The sequence below is a fragment of the Amblyomma mixtum genome, chromosome 2 (assembly GCF_055824585.1).
Source record: "Amblyomma mixtum isolate Tamu chromosome 2, ASM5582458v1, whole genome shotgun sequence".
NCBI lineage: Eukaryota > Metazoa > Arthropoda > Arachnida > Ixodida > Ixodidae > Amblyomma > Amblyomma mixtum.
This window is the reverse complement of record NC_143013.1, coordinates 216,922,934-216,941,457: the sequence shown is the minus strand read 5'-3', so window position 1 is coordinate 216,941,457 and position 18,524 is coordinate 216,922,934.

The window sequence follows — 18,524 nt, the reverse complement described above, 5'->3', positions numbered from 1 at the left end:
CGGGGCATACTCGATAGATGAATTGCGTTCTAATATTCAGTGGTTTTGCTGGTGGCCACGGTCTGAAGAGGCGGTTCGCAAGATTCGTTGTTATACCTTGCAGCAACTAAGCAAGGCAGGTTCTTCGACTTGACCGCAAATTTATGGTCTTAATTACCAGGCGCCCACTTAGGTAAAAACGATTTTAAATATACATATGTGAGATGTGATACCGAGTTCTCTTTAAAGCAATTTATTTTAAAAAATCTTCCTTTTAAGCTGTATAGTGACTGGCAGTGACCACCAGATTTTGCATTACAATGAGAGCCAGGTTGGTTATTTGAACTGCATGAGGTCAATAAAAGAAAAGTTGTGAGTACTAAACCTTGTCTGAATTTTTATGCTTCATTTTTCGTGTGCAAGCTTAGCGTATGGCTCTAAACAGATCAGTGCAAATCTATCGAACTCACCTGCTACGAGGAAGGCAAAAATCGCCAGGGTTACCAGGAATGCCTTGGAGTTCATGGTTTAATGAGAAAGACGAGCTGAGTAAAAAAAAGCAGTATATTAGTACCACGGTTGGCTTCACAAATGCACAGACGGAAACATCGACACCGGACAGTGTTCCCCTTCATGCCACTGCTAAAGCTATAGCAATAAATATAAGATACAGCTGCATCAGTTCAGCCAGACTGATAATTTCCACGTATAAATTTTGCAGACTGCACAACTGATGGACTATGTTTTCAACATGCAAGTGAATATTCTGCACTTTCAGCCAATGAGAAAAGAATCACTGCAAAACAGCCGCTTACATTTTCCTCGTTTCAGAAACGATGATGTTACAGGAACACTGCAGTACCTTTCAGTAAGAACGGCATATTTATACCAGTTTCTCGTGTAAAAAAAAAAAAAACTTTCTGATACGCCCCAATTAATGCTGTGGCCAATCCCAAGCATGAGAGAGGAGCATGGAAAGTGAGTATCTCAATTCCTACACCGCTATTAGTGAAAGTCGGCCAGACAAGCCACGCCTGCACTCAGTTGTTGGAATGACGCATGAAAGGCGCCGGCTGCTGCAGCAAGCAGCAATGAAATACTCAGCAGATATTTAATCGGCTTGCCAGCGCAAGTCAGGCGCAAAAAGGAATCGTAGGTTAGCAGCGGATCATCGAAGGCGCTGAACTTACTTTAATGGTTCGCTTTAGTCAAGATCATGGGTTTCGAACTGCGCGTAAAGGGAGGCGCAGGGGTTGGCTGTAAGAACACGGGACACTCGAAATTTGTATCAGTCGACGTACCTTCTGCAAAGTAACGATTATTTGCGGCAACAGATTTTTGTGCCAAACATGATACATTAACTAAAAAGAAGGAAGTAAATGAAAAGACAAGAAAAAAATTAATGTTTTCTATGTGGATTGTATATTTTTCATGTAAAATTCACGTTTTCTAAAGAGACGCATGAAGCTGCAAAAAGAATTTTCCGGATAATATGAAGTCTTTATTCATATTGTATTTATTACAATGTTTTCACTTTTCGCCACACGCTTCCTCCCGGGGCATAGTTTTTAATGATACTAAACTTAGATATTTACTGTGGTCCTTCCAAGGCTAACATCGGTGTGGTCTTTCCAAGGCTAACATGGACAGCTCCGAATTGATTCCGACCACTCAGGGTTTTTCAAGGTGCAATGTCAACGTACAGCATACGGGCGTTTTTGCATTGCGTCTCTGTGGAAAACCGACCACCACAATGGAAATTTGATTCCATATATTTGTGCTCAGGAGTTCCACACCATAGCCACTATAAAAGAATCGTGGCAGTTTATACTAGAACATTCGAACAAAGCGAGCAATTTACTCGGATACAACTCAAGAAAGAAGCGTGAAAGGCGCCTCAAAGTAGCCCCTCATGCCAATGGCCTTGACAGATTTTTCCCATTGACCGATCTCATTAGACCCGCTAGTATGAATTTCCAAGCGATGCAGACGAACGGGGAATAACCACGCCGTAATCGGGTTAGCCGCGCCGTCATGAAATCGGTCGACGTCATTGGCTGGAGAGCTACCTCATAGGGAAATCCTCCATTTTGTTCTTGATTTCTATCCGACTATATCTAGCCTTATAATTACTGTACTGACCAGTTAGGTCGAAGAAATTAGCGGTAAATATCGCGTTTCTTGTGGAAGGAAGTACTGATTCGAAGGTTGTTACCTTCAGAGCTAAGCATTGAATATGGACATCTGATTTTCGGTTGAAGTGCAAATTTGAGAAACATTGTTCTGCGGCGAGCCCTGATTTTCTGTGGGGCTTTAAGGAGCCTTAAAGAACGGCCTTCTGTCTTCTATGTGGGTTGTCCTCATGCGCACAAAAGTGTTTTTGTTGCAGTCGCCATGAGGCCAACGGTACGAGCCACTACACCGAACTAGTGGGAGTTTGACTTTGTGGCTATCAGCGCCTGATGGGTGATATCATCTTTTAAGTAACATCTCCCATCAAAACTTATTGATTGCTGTGGCAATTTTTGTTTTTACCTCAGCTGTTAATGGCTCTTGGCATGTTGAGCGCCGTTGGTGGTGTAGCAGATTACGTGGCCCATATTTGAAGACATGACGTCGGACCAATCCCATGATTTATTAAAGTGTCCAGCTGGTTGTCAGGCCTCTGGTGTTACCGGCAACGTCGCCTCTCCGCAGTTTCAGATTGGTTTTGTGATTTCATGACGTCAACACCAAGTGTACGCATGCATTGCACTAATGATATTGTCACGTTGTAGTGACGGCAGTCCAGCGGTCAGGAAGACACCAGAAATACTTGCAAACGAAGCTCTTTATTTGGGCTGACTTGCGCCCGCAAAAGAACTGAATCACTCGGCGGCGGCGTAAGCAACAAACGTGCTCGTCGGTCGTCGAACTACGAATGCCCGCCGCTCGCGGCATCGCTCAATTTAAATCCAGCAAAGAAACTTCCAGATAGCAGGACAAGATCATCTACAGTAATCTGGAAAAACCTAGATGCAGCCTTTCATGGCTGCGATCAATCCAGATTAGACTGGTCGCTTCTCGCGTCACGAACAAAAATGATAACAGCCCTTTCCTGCAGCCTTGAGCGTGAACGAACAAACACTACAATGATACGTGGCAATATTGTGGCCACCATGACTGGTGCGAAAGAGCAGCGAAGACCGGGTTTTGTTTCGGAATGCGTTTACCGCCACTACGCCCCTGATTTCTGCGGATGGCACTGTGGAAGCAGTGCTCTGCGGTCTGTCATGACGTCCGTGATGTAATTTGCACTGCATCTTCGGGGCGGCAATTCAGAAACAACACCACATAGACGACGTTGTAAATGGCCGAGTAAATAACAAATGATTCTAGGTGAGACGTCTAAAAAAAAAACGACATTGAAAGGTATGAAGACAGACCACATGAACTGAGAGTTAAGATCCCACCGAGTTTTTGATCCTCTACATCAGGCACACCATTACGAGGACAAGGTATGTCGTTCTTCTAGATCGGAGCTACTCAGTCGACCAACAAAAGCTGCTAGGACTCCGTTCTTATTAGCTGATCTCCGAAATGATTCACATGTACTGCGCCGGGGTAACCCATTGCCGAGTATTGCCCATTGCCAAGAAAATCGGATACTAGGTAAACGTAAGTCAATAAGCAAATGTAATAGTGACTATACCACTGTGCGGGCGCTGGCTAGAAAATTTCCTTCTTTGCCGGGCCTTGCGGGTCCCATTGAAGTTTTGGGCCCGGACCGGAGCCTGGAGCGTACATTAAGGGGCTGTGAGCAGGTTTTTATTCACGTATGCAGGGTGAAGTGCATCAGTGTGTTCTATCGCCGACACTGATGAAAGAGGGCCTTAGTGTTAGCTGAAATAAAAGTTACCAGGGTGAGTGCGCAGTGCGGCGGAATGGAGCGCTCGCGCTAGGCCAGTCTGCTGCGCAAACATAAACTAGTCGATTTTTGGTTTTGAAAGCACTAATCTGGAACCTCCAGATTAGTGCTTTCTGATTAAAAAATACTATCCCCTTATTCGCTTATTTTTGGTGTCTGCTAGAGTTGCATCTTCCTCAAGAGACCCAAATTCGAGTCAATGTTTATGTTTTGCTTCTCCCCAAACTTCATGTAGATCAAGTAACACTTGGCGCTGGTATTTTTTCAGCCGTTTATCAGTAAACGACTACCACTACTTTTTTGTTGACATGAGCTGGCACTGAACTGACGTAGAAAGCACTTAAGACATTCATACCTGGCCACTTTGAATGAGACAAGATAAATTAAATAGAAAATGCGTGAAATCCAGTGTCGGGGTGGTCTGCAGCGACATTCATGGTCGAGCGTTATTACGACCGACGCACGGCCATTTTCAGGAGTGCGCTGGCCATCTGAAGTACACAGCAGTGTGTACTTCAGATGATGATATTGATTTTTTTATGCCACAAAGGCTGCTGTGGCCAAAAGCGCCATAACACCATAGCGCCATAAGCGCCATGCACAACGTATTTTTCTTTACACAAGGTTTTGTCCGAGACCCATTTTCCAAGCATTTCACTCTAGTGAAGCAGTGCACCAGGGCTGCGAAAGCCTGTAACTATTACGGGCGCACGGTTCATTTCCAGGATTTTGTTGGATTTTGTTGCCTTGGGGGTTTTTCTAACACCTCTTTTTGTTTGTGTTTACATATGACTCTTCAGGATAATACACAGTACTGCTGGCCTGGGCTGTTTCAGCAATCAGCGAGCACAGGCCGTCGGATCTACAAGGAAGTGCTCGAAAAGAAGTGCTCGGAAGAGAAAAGGAATAAGTATAGAAAGTGAGCCTTCTGAGACCTCTGAACATAAGTGATGATATTGATTTTTTATGGCACGAAGGCTGCTGTGGCCAAAAGCGCCATAACACCATAGCGCTATAAGCGCCATGTACAACGCATTTTTCTTTACTCAAGGTTGTGTCAGAGACCCATTTTCCAAGCATTTCATTCTAGTGAAGCAGCTACTGGGGCTGCAGAAAGGCTGTACCTATTACGGACGCACGGTTCATTCCCAGGAGTCCGTTGGCCATCTAAAGTATACGGTACTGCTGGCCTGGGCTGTTTCAGCAATCAGCGAGCACAGGCAGTCAGATCTACCAGGAAATGCTCGGCGTTCGCTATTTTTTGTGCTGCCGCTCTCGACTGGACGAGAAAAACCTTCATTGGACTATTCGACGGGCAGCCGCCTGTTTAAAGATGGTATTTGGTTGTCTGCGCAAGCCTCCCAAAAATTCATCTACGAGCTACGAGAAACGACATTTGAGGATAGGATATTTGTCTAGGACATCTCAGGTGTTCAGACGCATAGTACGGAATGAACAGGCGCTTTCAGTTTTCATGTCTATAAAAAAGCGACCAGTGCGCATGAATTTAAACCTCGAAATCGGGGTCTTAAACAAACAAACAAACAAACAAACAAACAAACAAACAAACAAACAAACAAACAAACAAACAAAGAGGTCTTTGCTGCGGCTTTGAGGACATTCTACATTTAGACATCGTGGGCCGTAAACGATGCCTTTTTGAAACAGGTAGTACGTAACGCCAAGTTGAGCACGCTTGTATCCAACCTGTTCGTTTGGCTCTGGGAGCTTGGGGGCTGTTCAGACAAAATATCATGGCTCAAAAAGCAGAGTGGGCGGACCCGCCTGATCTTGTTCCCTTTTTGTGTTCACCAAACAAATGACAGGAGACTATACTCGGCTACAGTCAGCAGATAATCTCTTGAGTTGCGGCTGGAATGGGCACGGGTCTCAGTTCGAAATTGAATTGCCGGGCCTCTTCTGGATAGCGTGATAATGTAGCCGACCCGCGCCGGGCCCGACATTGATGCCGTGAGCTAGGGGTTTGAGTACCTGGCTCGCACCTCAAAATTCGGCTGGTGCAGCGCTCTAATAGTGGCGGGGATCATTCTTATTACGAGACTGTCAGAACTAAGGTGTATTTCAGTAAATGTAGTAATAATTCGGCCCAAAAAGTAAAACCGGCATTTGAGTGTGCCGGCTAGTTGACTCATCGGTGGTGACATCATCAGAAAAAAAGAGATAGATGAAGCCAGTTCAATTTTTTTTTCGCTTCTCAGGCGCCTGCGGTCTTTTTTTCGCAATGATGCATTTCGGGTCCTCCGGATTATGACAGCGTTGCAAGGATCACGACACTTGTCACGAGCCGGAAATATTAGATAATAAATGTGCACTATTTTGAGTTGAAAAACGTTGAAATATGTCCAGCTACAAATAATTGGCATTGCTGTTGCCTTGAAAATACCTTAGACAAGTCTATATATTGGAATCGAGTCGCTAGTGCGTTGTCATAAATTACCTTCTAGCCACGTATATATACGTACTACGTCGCAATGAGACTGTGCACCTTTAGCAATAATTTATATCTGACATCCGCTGATGGAGGTCGAAAGCACCCTCGAAAGCTGTATGTCAAGCACTAGAGTGTGCTATACAGAATGATCTCCCGCACCGCCGGTTGTTAGCTGAAAGTATTGTTTTTTTTTTGTTTTTATTTCTTCAGGACTTACTAGCGAAAGTTGGGAGAATCCTCGATGAGTGCTTGTGCATGAATGTAGCGCTTATTTATATTTCTAACCTAATTGCAAGCTTTGATTTCTCACCTCATTTCGTGCTTTGTATCCTTCGCTGAAATCATGTAGCAGAGAATGTATTTGCTGGGGTTTTGATTAACTTATTAGTAATTCGAAATATTGATAGAAAACACGCGCCTACAACAAAGGACCACGAGGTGTTGTAAGCTTTTAAGGCTTTCGTCTTAATTGTATGCCGAGTATGTCCAAAATTGATCAGCACAGAGATGGTACAGCTTTACAATTTTTGGGTGGAAATAATTTTTTTTTTCATTTTTTTTCGAAGACATTGACATGAAAGTGAGTGAGTCTTCGTAGGAAGTTTTCATGCGAGAAGCACGTCTCCCTTTCTAGAAAGGCATCTTCGTATAAAGTTTTGATTAATATATTCCGCGGTGGACAGCGATTAACTTTACAGACGTTATCGATCGAACTCGAAAACATTATAAAACAAGGCCTGCGTCGCAAACATCGTCACTGTAAAGGAACGTATGTTATTTTTTTCTGCGAAGTAAACTCCAGCAGCGTCATATCCTCATCTACGGTGCAGGTAAATATCACCCTTCCTTGTTTTAATGGCAGTTTCGAGCAGCCTTGAATGTAGTGTAAAAGAAAAATGATCACCTCAGACCTGAAAGTCAGAAAAGCGAGGCGTATTTATCCGAGTCATCCTGTCGTTGCAGAACGAGAAAGGTGCGTGCAAAGCTTCAAAGAAATCTACCGAAAAAGCGAAACCCTCTGCCCAAGTGATCACACCACACACATACTGGTGTTCATCGAAGTTTCCGAACACGCAGCGCTGGTCTTCAGGGGATTGAGAGAGGCAACGCAGAAAATATGCGCACGCGCACTCAAGTCACATCCGCCGCCGTTTAGTAGCGGCCAAAGCAATCATTCCTGGCCAGTGGGCCTCTTAGTATCGTTTGGCATAGGTTTCTAGCCGAAAAGACGGAACACTCCACATACGGAATCCACGGAGCAGTCCTTCGTAGGACACAGCCGTCATTTTCTCGGAAGACCGCAAATGAGAAACAGAAAATATTAATTGTTCAGATTGTACCTATGGGAAACACCACCGAGCTAACGCGTTGTTATGTAGTGCTTCCGCTGAGGAGACGTTGTAAATTTTACCGATCCTTGGTCCATTAGTTCGCACGTTTCACGCAACGTGAGCAATGACTTAGGCTTAACGAGAACGCCTCTTGAAGTAACTGGAACCAGGTGTAACAAAGCTGTATTGAGAAAAATACGACTATTAGACTCTTCCGCATCATAAATAATCACATTCCTCGTTAGTTCCTCTTATCGAATAAACACGGACGCTGCACAAGTTCATGTTCTGTATAAAAATAGCTGACGCTAGTTTCCTTTTGGTGAAGTGTATGGAGAAGCTTTAAGCGGAACTTACGCGCAACCAACAAAAGTTTATTGGAACAGAGATAAAAAGTAAAAAACGAAAGTCCGCAGTATAAGATTCATAAGCGATAACATATTGCACGCAGTTGTAGTCTGCTCAATTGATGAAATAGCCCTGAAATAGGACCTCTTTCAGAGTACAGGAGAAGTGCTGGCTGGTAGGCATGTTTGCCTTCACCCGACCACCTCAATCAAGGTATTGTTATTATCTCCTCTGCTCTGAGATCTTAAATTCGGTTTTTTATTTGGAATACACGCCTCCAGGGAACTAAAACTGTATTCTATCTCGTCGTTGAGAATGACGTACATCGAAGCGAAAGTCTAGCGGTTTGCAAAAGAGCTCATCGTCCTCAGTCTACGCCGGCTGCGGGACAAGCGCCTCTGCCACGCCTCTATAATCCATCCGGTGCTTTGCCAACTGTGGCCACTATCTCCTCGCAAATTTATTAATCTCATCCTCCAGAGTGACTCTCTGCCTTCTGGTGCTGCGCTCGCCTTCACTCAGAATCCAGTTTATTCGCACGAAGACCATCGGTTCTACTGGTTTGGCATTACATGCACTGCCCATGGCCATTAATTCTTGATTTCGACTGCGAAGTCAGTAACACGCATTTGTTTTCTCCACTGCTTTGATGAGGGCATCGTCAAGTCTTTTAGCGTTACTCCTGTCATTTTCCTTTTGAAAGCTCGCGGCGTTATCCGGGATTTCTGCACCTTTTTGTTTGCTTCCACATTTCTGCCCCATAGGTGAGAACCGGTAAGGTACAGCTGTTATGTACTCTTGACGGATGGTGGTAAACTGCCGTTCGTGACCCCATAATAATAGCCAAAGGCACTCCACCTCACCGTTATCGCTGTAGTTATTTCACTCTCGCGGCCTGGAACTGCAATCACTACCTACACCCTTACCATTTGGACGGTTCGCTACCTATAATAGAGTGCTGTTCCTTACAAGGCTGTTAAACATGGCTTTAGATTTCTGAATATTAATTTTTAGACACAGTGTTTTACTTTGCTTCTCTACATACAGTGCATAGGTGGCGGTATCGGCACCCGTGTATTGATAAGGTGTTCTGGTGGCTTCAAAAGCTACCGCTGGGCTTGTTTACTTGTTTGATTGCTCCGCTGCGGCCTCGGTTCTCGCTCTGGACTAGACTGTGGGATATATTTGTTAATTCTGCAGAGGGGATGCAGTTTTCACATAAAAGATCGCAGTCTTTACTTTGGGCTCAGGTTCTTCGCTCTTTCCGTACAGTGTTCGCCGGATTTTCACGAGAATGGCAGTCAAAACCATTTCATTCTGGGATGTGTTGAAGTGTAATAATAAGCTTCATTATTAGTTACTATATTACAAAACTACAATATCTAAAAGGGCAGAGTTATGAAAAGACATGAGTTCGATCCCGGCTGCTGTGGTCGTATTTCGATGCATGCAAAACTCTAGAGGCCGCTGTGCGAATAAGTGAAAATTAAAGAATCTTAGCTGGCGTAAACTGTTTCCAGACCTTCACTACGACGTTCCTCGGAGCTTGTATCGCTTTGGCACATAAACCCATAAATTATAAACCAAGTTAAGACGTTCTAAAAGTAACCCCAGCACGCAAATCCCATATTAGGCTTAGGTACACGAAGGCGTGCGATTTCGGAGCACATTCGTTGCATCAATAATGATAAAGCGTTGGCAAGAACATATAACATACAAAACCAATACAGAGATGCCCATATCTGAAGAAGTGACCTGACATAGGGGTTGGTTCTTTTCTTCACGTATTTATTGACAAAGAACGTCGCTGTTTCATGGGAATCATGGCCTGAATTTCGTACCTTAATTCATTTCCTCATGCAGCTTTTGAACCATTTGTTCACTTCAAACATGTTTTGGTGCAGGGAAAAATGTAACAATGAAACATTATTGTTTTCAGAGGCTGAAAGGTAGCTGTACATAAGTGAGCTGTACATAAGTAATCGTTACTTTCGACAGAGGAGACGATTATGAATCAACGAGGTAGTGCTTAGTAGCAGCTGAGTGCTTATTAGCAGCGAGTGAACGAGGAAATAGATGTCGAACAGGATAGTTGAAAGACACTCCAAATCAAAATGGAGCATAATTTATCCGGCGTTTGTTCGATCACCTCTTCTTGGGCATCAGCGATCACAAACTTTAGCTCTCTATTGGTGCGCAGCAATTCTAGGCGCGTGATGATGATAATGATGAAAGCTTATACAATGATTTTAAAATGAAGCAAGGCAGCACTTGGGCACGCGTCTTTCAGTGCACATTGAAGAACCCTAGGCGGTCGAAATTTCGAAGCGCTGAAATTCAACATTACTGGCTATCGTAATCGTCATTATTTTTTTTTTATCCTTAAGAAATATCACACATGTTCGTCTTCCTTGGGTAAGGCTTATGTTCGTTCAGGCTGAATTTTTATTGTTATCTGTCGAAAGGTTGGGGCTAAAAACCTCCAGGCAGGCCGGGAAGCGGAACAGCAAGTTGGGGTTCTGAGTTTCGAGAGAACAACTATACACGTTTAAAAAGAAATGGTTGTGTTTTACTACCGTGCAACCAGCCCATCAAAATGAGTTACGCGATGCGCGTGAGGGACGAGGTTCGCAGAGTGCGACCAAGGGGATGAATATTGCATAGCCACGTGATCAAGGTGCGTCCTAGGCGAAGACTGCAAAGGTAGCACGAGGCACGAGCACGGATCGGCCTCAGGACCTTATACTCCACCTCCGATGCCACTCAAACCAAGAAGGAGCCATTGTCCGCTATCCTTTAAAATGGTGTTTACTGGACTCCAACCCTTCTCTGCTGTACTGATCGTTTTGGACGAGTAGCAAATGTCAAAGATTCCGCAAAGTTTACATCCTATGCCATCGCTAGCCACCTTTGGTACAAGTATATGTGCGGTGGAGGCCTCAGGAAATCGAGTAAAAGGGGCCGAGACTCCTATTGTGGAATTCCGGCGAAGCACGCTTACCTCACCTCAGCCACAACAGGTGTAGCCCCAATGTATGCCATCTTACTGCAGACACGGAGGAGCTATATATGCAAATTGAGAACGTGAGCACAGCGTAATGAAACTAGCAGAAAACTACAGAGAAGAGAGGAAACACGTGTATGTATAAAGCGTAACTGGAATGCAATAGCACGTTTTTATCTGGCAGCCATTCTCGTGGGTGTGTCAACGACCACGGATTACAGCGCTCAGTGCTTACAGAGCGTGTTCGGAACATGACTTTGTCTCGCAGGAAGGACACTTTGATCTCACAAATGCTTTTGTTTCTTCACGAGTCTTCGAATCGGACCAGAGCCGGGTTTCTTTCATTTGAGTATTTACGTAGAATGCTCGTTATCTAACCGAGTAATCATTGTCTAATATAGCAGCAATTTTATGCCAATTTGGGTGTTTTTTCTGAAAAATAGTTTGTAGATGCGCAATATGAATTCAGTTCAGGTTATGCGCGCTCCGAGAACGGGAGCGCACTTCAGTACACATTAATTCGACAAATTTCTATTGTTTCTTTTTTGATTGGCTAGAAGGAAACGCTGTGGACAAAGAATATGAAACAATAATGAAGGTAAAAATTCAGAAGAGTGGTGCTGAACGCCGGTTTTATTGATTATTTTTGCCTTCCGTGATGACTGAAATGCTATAGCAAGTGCTAAAATAACCTAAAGAGATATTTTTGCATATATAATTGAGAGACGTTGAAAAGAAAAAGTCGGCATTTCTCTATAAAATGAAACCGCTTGTGGGGAGTAGACGGCTGAGGAAGTAGGGCTCTACATTCAAACCGCCACAGCTAGTAAATATTTTTGCCCGAAGTATCCTGAGAGCCTTCACTTTATTTAAGTGACAGAGAAATAGCACAGATAGGAAGACCATAAAGACGTCACCTAACATACACCACCTCAGCCATCATGCAATTACTCTCTCCCTGTCTGTGAACACTGAAACCAATAAACAAAAGGCTGTGACATGAGAAATGGTGTCGATGATCAAGCTTCGACACATGGCAGGGCGCAACAGAAAGCTGGATTTAGAGGGAGGTCATCAAAGTGACACCCATAAACTTGTTTGTGTCGCAATACGCATGCTGCAGTTTTAAGTTTCGACGACAAATATGATTTACGCAGAAATTTGTTGCAAGCATTGAAAAACTATTTCACATTGTCATCAAACACAAAGCACACTTTGTCGCTGTACCAGCAGTTATTTGGCTTTTTGGTACAGATTGTAGTAGACTAATGGTATCTCTTTGGCACGTCGTACAACCTGGTCTACCGTAGATTTAAAGTCGCCACATGAGAGCTTGAAATTCTAAATAATCGCACTTACAGACATGCGCCTATCTGGTGTATAAAAATTCAGGGGGGCGCTTTATTGACCTAAAGCGCGGAAAGGCGAAAGCCTTAAGCGCGATGTTCCTGCTAGTTTGGTTTGGTTTATGGGGTTTAACGTCCCAAAGCGACTAAGGCTATGAGAGGCGCCGTAGTGGAGGGCTCCGGAAATTTCGACCACCTGGGGTTCTTTAACGTGCACTGACATCGCACAGTACACGGGCCTCTAGAATTTCTCCTCCAAAGAAATTCTAGCCGCCATGGCCGGGATCGAACCCGCGTCTTTTGGGTCAGCAGCCGAGCACCATAACCGCTGAGCCACCGCGGCGGCTAGTGTCACTGATGTGTGGTTGATGTTAAGCTTCAACTCTAAGAGTGGAACGCGCAAGCGTCTAGCAACGCTGCCAGGGTCTACAAAACGCCATCGCCCGTTCGGCCATACGTCTTGCTTGTCGGTAAATTAGTTTTTGAGGAAAGGAAATGTATCTGTCTCGCATATCTCGGTGGACACCCGAACCTCGCCGTAAGGGAAGGCAGGAAGATGGCAGTGAACGAAGACACCGTATTCACTAGACGCGCCTCTGCTCATTAAAAACCATCGAGCTGGCATGGCGGAGTGGTTAGCGTGCACGTCTCGAACTCCGAAGACCCTGGTTCGATTCTCGAACTAGAACAAATTCCTTCTCGGTTTTATTTAGTTATCTGGTCTGACTAGAAAGCTTAATTAGGCTAATTGGTTAATTAAGCAATGAACTAAACTCAGTCCCACTTAGTTGGACCATCACTTTAATTGGTTGCATGGTTGTTACTAGCCAAAGTACAATTTGGCTCCGTTTGAAATTCGCGCACTGTGGCGTTACGACCATTTCGACCGATTGAAAAGCTTGAAATTTCTGTCGACAACTACTGCTTACAACGATGAGGCATTAAAGGCTTCCGCCTTAAAAGTAGCAAGAAGCGATACGGGCTTTGAAGGCTGGTTATCAGGCCAGACTGCACTGAAGTTCGCGCAGAGAATATGGGAGGAAAGGTGCATTCGTATTTAAAGTGGTTTCATGGTTCCTTGTAGTAAAAAGAGAAAAGGAATAAGTATAGAAAGTAGAGCATTCTGAGACCTCTGAAAATCAGTGATGATATTCATTTTTTATGCCACGAAGGCTGCTGTGGCCAAAAGCGCCATAACACCATAGCGCCATAAGCGCCATACACAACGTATTTTTCTTTACACAAGGTTTTGTCAAAGACCCATTTTCCAAGCATTTGGCCCCAGTGAAGCCGCGCACCAGGCCTGCAGAAATCCTGTATCTATTTTATCACCGGTGGGTAACCGGTGGAAATGGCGGTCGAACCTCACACCTTTCGCATGCGAAAGAGACCTCGTAACGTTGTCTCGTTGTAGGCGGCAGACTGAATCATGTGCGTATAGCACAATTCTGAGTTTTTATCCAGCCTCTGACTAATGTACCTCGAGGCAAAGTCTTTGAAAGCTGCTCCGGTAGTGTGCAGTGAACGCGTTCCTGAATTGCTCAGCTGCACAGACCTTACTTTCTCAGAATAATTGTGTACGATTGCTCAGTTCATTGCATGACAGGTGGTCTACAAGGTGCTTTACCCTGCTTAGATTTATAGTTATCAAATAGTGCATTAGGTTCTTCAATACAGCCAGGAGTTCATCAAATCCAATTTTTTTTTAAATCGCTTTCACTAAAATTATAAGAGCTAGCATTGGAAGCCATTGCAGAATAGTTTTGGGGGTAGCTAGATCAGTGGTGATCTGTCCAATGTTAAAATTGAAGTAAGCCCTCTGCAGTGACATTTATAGAATATTTGGGCAGTTGCGATCGGTAAACAGAATGAATGTTTCAAACTTCATTTTTGTATTTGTATTAGCAGCGCTGCAGCCGATTTTAACCCGTTTTAAACAGTAGTAACATGACGACACATTACACGTCACTTAATATAGCAACAGGCTTAAAGGGCTGCCTCAGTGTACACTGATATTGCTGTTGCTCCGATGAGAAGTTTCACTCTTTCATCATGCGATTAAGCAGATTATATGTTCAGTTTTGTATCATAACTTTTTGCTCTCTCACTGCTTGAAGTAAAACGTTTCTGTGAAATCTCTATTGCTTTTGTGCGCAGCTGGTAGCGTGCATATTGGTGGCGGTTTGTCAGCGATTAGTGCCAAATTCGAACACTACTCCATGGTACGGGATTCTCTTCAAACACTTTGGAATGAACACCTGAACACTATTTCGCTTCGAGTTCTTAATTCGGGCATAAACTAGCTCTCCTGGTTAGCTTAGCTGCTTCAGCCACTGCCTAGACCAGTGGTGGTCCCGAAGTCGACCTCCGGAGTGGGACAAATTTTTCTTCAAATATGAGCTTTCCGTGTAGCTGTACAGGTTTTCTTCACAACCGCATGGGTACACATAGATGGGTGCTAAAAATAGTTACTGGCTATGAATGAAGCAGCTCACGAAATGGCTCGAGGTCTTGCTTTCCGAGTCAGTATTCATACCTAGGGTTGCACAGACAGCGATCATATTGTTTGTTACACAGAGATCGCACATTACTGACTCAATAGAGCTAAGTACCCCCCGTTGATAAATCACTGACAAAGAGTCAGGCATCCTCTTGCTGCCGTCTGCAAACTCGTATATTTCTCAACCCGGTTATGTTTAGTCTTTATTATTCAGGACAATAGTCAAATGTGCACTAGCTCTGTAACGACAAAGCGCATCTCAATCATATTCTTTGCAAATGCCTTCTTGCTGCCTCTGAAAGGAAAAAAAAAAGACGCTTAACCAATGGGAGGCTCTCCTACTCAGCTGCGATCCAGAAACTCAAATGTCGTCCAAGTGGCCGAAGACACCGCCAGGAGCCGAGACCTTCTGGCCGTTGTTTATGCGAGGGGCTAAATTCTCTCAAACTGTTGGAAATAAAAGTTTTACGATCCAATCCCTGATATCCAATCTTCTTCTACCTGGGCGATTACCCTAAAATGCACTAACTATATATTGCAACCTTAACGGAGTGTAAAAAATCCCTGCTGAAAAAAGGTGTATGGTGAAATCTTAAGAGCTTTAATATATACAAGTAGTATGCAAATGTCATATATCATAAAACATGGCCATATATTCTGTATGACAGTTTACGATTCATTACAGATCGTATGACAAAATTTGAGCAAGGCAGTCGCATACGGATTTTTTCTATTGGGGTTATTATGCCGCTTGCACGACAAATAACATTTTGTTTTGTTCTGCACTCAGGACGTCAACATGTGCAGCAGCACCGCAGACTATCAGTGTAAAGGGCGACCTCAAATTCGACTACAGACATCTTCCCGGCGTCCCCCTTCGAGACAAGTGCAAAATCAAAGATGACGCTGATAATCAGCCACAACCTCGCCACATCCTACACTTTCTTATTAAAAGCATATGTCCTGGCCCCTTCACACAAGCTCTGATTCCACCTTCTGTGGGATAGGACTGCCCCACCGTGCCAACCGCAGGCAGGAAATCTTGTTTCGGGTGATCCGAGCTTTTGATGTTTGAACGCTGCATTCATTCTCTATAGATGCCATTTTGGGGGATCACTAACCTCGTAGCATGTCAAGCATGCGAGCTGCGAAATTGGCTTGGTCAGCAACCACTGGCTTCTAGGGTGGCTTGCAAAGCGGCCAACTCGAATTCACGGCCTCACAGCGACAGGAATATTGTTAAGTTATGCTTAACAGAATGTCTAAGGCGTTCCTGCTTACTGGACGCATGTCGGCAATGCTTATGTGCCGGACGTTCTTGATTTCAGAGGGGCAGCATGAACGTTTCGACGAGGGAGACACACAACGCAGCGATGTGTTATCTCTCTCTCTCCCTGTCGTTCACACTGGCCTTCTCTAATAGGATAACACCAACTAGCTCGAAAGAGTGGCATTTTAGGTTTTTGAACACTCCATCTGGAAGGAGGCCTACTAAGCAGCGATGTAGAATGGCCACTTTTATATATTTGATTGGAGGAGCTCACACAGGCGCGAAATTCTCAGTTTTGTAAGATAACATGAGCATTGTTGAAGCAGGGAGTTTTCATAGACGCTAGGTGTCGGAAAACCGAGTTATAGGCAGATGTTGTTTTGCCTGTGATGTTCTCTGCCTAATTACGCCTGACTGTTTTCATTAAATGTTGTTATTTTAAGCTTATTTTAGATTTTCACCCTATAATTTGGAATTTTAATTGTCATGAGGACACTTTACATATTTCGTTTGCGACACAAATGCCACTACATAGTATATCTTCGAAAACATTTTTTTCTTGGCACTTCCGCATTATCTGTGCGTGTTCCCTCGGAGAGCTTGCTAGGATATCATCGGCGCATCGCCGCTGCAACCACGTCCCAAAATAACGTCTGAGACGTTCAGGGAGTGATGTCACTTTTTCCGGAAGAGCGTAATTTTTTAAAGTAGGGCTGTGCGAATATCAAATTTTTCGAATACGAATCGAATACGAATACTTAGTTCCGAATATCGAATCGAATATCGAATAATCAAGGACAGACGCATTTAATCACAACAAAACATTTATTTGGGCACCCCAGAACATCACAGTTCAACAATCGATGATTAAATGAACACTAACGGTGCGTGTGGCTGCACAAAAAATATCAATGTCTCGAACATTATTCTTAGAAGAGTGGAAATATCAAAGAAGATGGCTAGTACACAGCATTGATTAAGGCTAGCATGCCATCAGCACAAAAGCGCGCTGCTGGGATGACGTAAAAGGTTGTCGTGAAGGAAAACCAGCTGCACCACATGGTCAGGCAGAAGTAGTTCCCTTCTAGCTGAAACGACTCCTCCAGCCACAGAAAATGCCCTCTCACTTTGCACTGACCTAGCACGTATTGCGAGGTACTTCGTGCACAGCTCTGACTATACCAGCTTCGCAGGTATAGCCACAAAGAAGCTCACGAGCGCAGTCAGCTACGGCATGGCCCTTGGAGGAAGAAAGATTTTTCCTTCTGTGTAGGCGCCGCCATGTTGTTATGTATGTCGATAGGGCTTTGCGGACCGAAATGAACGCCGGTGCTCACAATGAATATTCGGCTAGATACCAATATTCGCCTCGGGTCGAATATTCGAAACAACACGAATACTTGGATTTCGAATCGAATTTGAATACTAAAAATATAATATTCGAAATATATTCGAAAATTTCGAATATTCGCACGCTCCTATTTTAAAGTGTTTTGTTTTACCACCGACGAGGGAAAGATGACACCCACTTTGCCGTGCATGCCGTAGTTACGCTGTTACAACGACAGTAGATTCTGAAGCAGCTGATAAATTATTGTGTCACTGTTATTGAAGATCTAAGCCTAGCTTTGACAGAAAAAAAGACATATCCTATGTAGTTTTCTCGTCCTACATAACCATTGTTCACCATCTCACCACGGCGCTCGAAGTCAGAACACTATATTTGATCCCCTGCGCAGTTCGTTAGCTTCTGACAGTCATTGTTTAAACAAACCCACTAATGATGAATAATTCTACCTGAATGCTGCGGCTTTATTTTTTATGCTCGCATCGTTACACATTCGGCCTTTTCCACTGGTGTTTTATTTCATGCAATTCTTCCTCGGTAATATATAGCCAGCAGAGTTACACTCTGCAATACTACGTGATACAAATCAATTTGCATGCCAAGCCTAAGGTACTGAGAAGGCAGCCTGAAAAGCTTTTTGAAAAGTAAAGGCGGCCATTGTTTTTTACAGAGAAGGCTTTGGACCAAGTTCTACACCCGAGAAGCCAAATCGTACTCAGTTGAGGGCCTGCGTTCTAGGTTCTGGTCAATGAGTTGAGGAGGTTATAAACAAAACAAAAACGATGAATTCGTGCAATATATTTTTATTTCAGTGCATGACTCCGCCTATGCAATGCTGCGCTTTTCGCCAATCTATCCTTGGGAAAAGGTCAGTGATATGGCCATGGATTGCCCACAAACGTAGCTATTACGCAGCGCTGCTTTGCCGAAGAAGGTTTTCGCCCTCTAGCCGTCGCAGCGGCCAGAGTGGCCGTCACAGCGGGCTGACGCTCCACTGGACGCAGCACTGTCTTGGCGGGCCTCGGGGGCTCCATGATCC